Genomic DNA, 3,885 nt, shown 5'->3' on the forward strand with positions numbered 1-3,885 from the left:
CACTAAAATTGTCATTAATGTTGTACAGTGTTTTTTTTTTCTTCTCATTGCTTTTAGTTGTTTGGGTTTTCCTTTGGAATTGTACATTGCAATGGGTGTGAAGATAGTATTTTAATATTTGTATAAAGTTTAATTTAATTATACAGTGTATATAACTATTTCTAATTAAAGCTTTTCTTTGAGGTGTGCAAAGTGGACTTTTATTTCTATGAGCATATGAATGAGTTGTTAGTGAAGGTGGTTTTGGGTCACAGCAGCACTTAACCAGGGCAGCGAACAGAGCTGACATTCCATCATCTAAGCTGGGTATTCCTTCATGCAATTCAGGTTGTGTAGTTTGATTAAAGTTCTTGTTGTAGCTTTGCCTCTGAGCTTTAATTTCATGGTGTTGTTCATATCCCTAATCACTACTGCGTAGTGCCTGTAGAAGGTGGAGGATGGAGAGACGAAGTTACTGATCTCACACGTGGAGAAAGAAGGCATAGTAGGCATAGTAGGTCTTGTCTGCTTGTGGTGTTCACTTGGTAGTGGCCATACAGCTGCACTTTCTTTACTCCGTATCTCCCAGCATTTAGCAGGGTTGTGATTTTTCCAGAATTCCGGATTTTCCGCCCTGAAAATGTGACCCACGTGAATCATGCAGATCCGTAAAAAAAAAAGAAATGGGTTGGGGTTGGGGGGGTATGAGCTGCTAGGCTACATATAGAGGTTATGCACGTGACGTCACAGTAGACGGAGTCACTGAGCGGCAGAAAGACAGCATTAGCGTTCAGCTTGAATGCTGCGAAAACATAAAAAATGCATCTAATGGGAAAGAGCTGTTGTGCCATTGACGGTACAAATAGATTCAACAAGAAATCTGAGCTCTCTTTTTACAGACTTCCGAAAGCTAAAGAAAAGAGAAGCAAATGGATAGCTGCAATTCTCAGAAACAACTGGAATCCAGGCAGTGGCGGACTCAGGCTGTTTGAAGGGCAGGGGCGAAAAAATAAAAAGGGCACCTAGTGCACGACATGGGGCCCCACCAGCACGCAAAAAGCTATGATGCATCATGTATGATGAAATAGTCTTCATCCTTGATTAAGATTAACATTATGTTATTAGGCGATCCAGATTGAAAGTATAACCACACTTCTATGATAAAAACACACAAGGAACTATAAACCTTTAAAATGGTTATTTCAGAAACACCTCCCAAGTAAAACACAGAGAGAACTATTAACATTTGTTTCACAAGCACACACACACACAGGTGTGATAATGTCAATGAGAAAGCTATGATTTGGGAGATTATTAGTCAGGGAAGGGAAATGGTGGGTGGTGGAGTCATAGCAGAATTCTTCTTTTGGCCATGTGTTCATATACACTATATGGCCAAAAGTATGTGGACACCTGATTATCACACCTATATGAGCTTATTGGACATCCCATTCCAAAACCATGGGCATTAATATGGACTCGACATCCCCCTTTGCAGCATAACAGCCTCCGCTCTTTTGGGAAGGCTTTCCACAAGTGATGTTGGGATTGTGTGCAGCTGCTCGGCCATGGAAACCCATTTCATGAAACTCCCGATGCACAGTTCTTGTGCTGATGTTGCAGCCAGAGACAGTTTGGAACTCTATAGTGAGTGATTCAACTGAAGATAGGCGGCTTTTACGTGCTACGCGCTTCAGCACTCAGTGGCCCCGCGTGGTCTACCGCTTTGTGGCTGAGCTGTTGTTGCTCCTAGACACTTCCACTTGACAATAATGGCACTTACAGTTGACCGGGGCAGATCTAGCAGGGCAGAAATTTTGCAAACTGGCTTGTGGCAAAGATGGCATCCTATGACAGTACCACGTTTAAAGTCACTGGCTCTCCAGTACTACCCCTTCTACTTCCAAGATTTGTCTGTGGAGATTGCATGGCTATGTGCTTGATGTTATTCACCTGTTAACAATCAGTGTGGCTGAAACACCTGAACTCAATAAGTAGGTGTGTCCACATACTTTTGGCCATATAGTGTATGTCAATGACCTCATTATGGTCTACTGGGATATCCCTCTCAATTGACAGCAGCAGAAGATTGGAGAGCCTTTCTTCCCCACATCAGTTTCTGAGCTGGGTTTTGATCAGCTTCCGTTTAGAGAATGATCGCTCTACTGAAGCAGTTGTCACTGAGATTGTAGGATATGTTTTGAGGAGCATAGTCAGATTACGGAAAACTGATTCCACATTGTTGTCTTTAAGGCACCTTAGCACAGCTTTGATGCAGAAAAGATTTGTTAGCAGCCATACAATGTGTTTTGAATGTAAGCGGGGTTTGAGAGGTAAATTCAAAATCTTATCAAAGTGTTTGGCGGCACCCTTGAGACTGTCGTCATGGCACCCACTTTGGGAAAGCCTGCCCTAGAGAGCATGTTGTAGGGGAGACTGTAGGGCACTGCATCTTATTTTCTTTACTGAGATTTTTTTCTCTCCATTGCAAGGGCACTTCATTGTGTTTTCTCACTTGGAAGGGCATCTAAGAGGGCACTTCATGAGTTTTTTTCATCAGAAAGGCACCTGTAGGGAACCTCAAGTTTATCCTATAGTAAGGGCACCTATCACACCTATCACCTATCACCACATCACATTTTATCCACTGGAGGGGCACTTCTCCATTAGAAGTTTTCTCACCTGTAGGAGTACCCTATACAGCACTGCATCCCATTTTCTCTACTGGAAAGGGACACTGTCATGCAGGGGCAGCATAGAGGGCACTTCATAACGGCATTCTTTTCCATTGGAAGGGCACCAGTAGGGAACGTCAAGTTTAGACCATTGTAAGGGCACCTTATAGGGCACTGCATCACGTTTTATCCACTAGAAGGGCACTCATTGAGACTCATTGAGTAATCAAATTTTCTTGCTCTAGCCTGCACATCATCATAATTTATTGCATGAAGGGGCACCCAAGAGGGCACTCAATTATTTTTTCCCATGTGAAGGGCAGCCAATAGGGCACTTCCTCTCATTTTCGCCATATTTTCAGTCTGCCAGTGAATCCAGGCACCGAAACGTGGATTTGCGGTTGTCCTTAAGGATAAGGATGTTTTTATTGTCATTCCAGAACATGTTGTACATGACAGGGAAGAATTGTTTTAATGTTAAATCGCTGTTTCTTTAAAGCTAAAATTAGCTAATTTTTCCTATGTAGTTTTCTAATCACACCGTTTTAGCATACGTGCTAAATGGCGCAGCCGCACCGTGCTCTGCGCTCTGTATATTTTCCTGCTTTTTTGTCCTTTGCCAATCACACGCCTGATCTAGATAAACAAATTGTTAGATGTCTTAGCATCCCCCTTCCTCATAGAGTGAATTGTACAAATGATGGACTCAATGCAGTCTCTGTTTTGGTGATAAAAGATTTATGCTTGTGACATTTGCATTAGCAGAAGATGAAAGCGCTGTTCCTGCTGTTCGCTCCGTGAGGAATAGAAGTTTCGAGACAGGTGTGTTTTAGTGCCATCTAGTGGTTCTTCTGGGTGCCACCAGCTCATACAGAGGAATTCCGATTCTACATTTACATTTACATTTATTCATTTGACAGACACTTTTATCCAAAGCGACTTATAAGTGAGGTGCAATACAACATAAGGTACAAACTAGCAGGTAAAGCTAACAAGTGCGTTAAACCATTAGATTACTTTTTTAATAATTGTATTTTATAGTTTAGTAGGAGACAGTTTGAAACATGAGAAGTTCCTTTAGGGGGTAGTGTTTCAGGTGCTCAGGTGAGAGCAAATAAGCTGTGTCTTGAGATGTTTCTTGAAGACAAAGAGGGACTCAGCAGAACGGATGAAGTATGGAAGTTCATTCCACCATCAAGGGACAACAGCATAGAAAGTCCTGGATAGTGAT

This window comes from Megalops cyprinoides, chromosome 17 (assembly GCF_013368585.1).
Source record: "Megalops cyprinoides isolate fMegCyp1 chromosome 17, fMegCyp1.pri, whole genome shotgun sequence".
NCBI classification, from domain to species: domain Eukaryota; kingdom Metazoa; phylum Chordata; class Actinopteri; order Elopiformes; family Megalopidae; genus Megalops; species Megalops cyprinoides.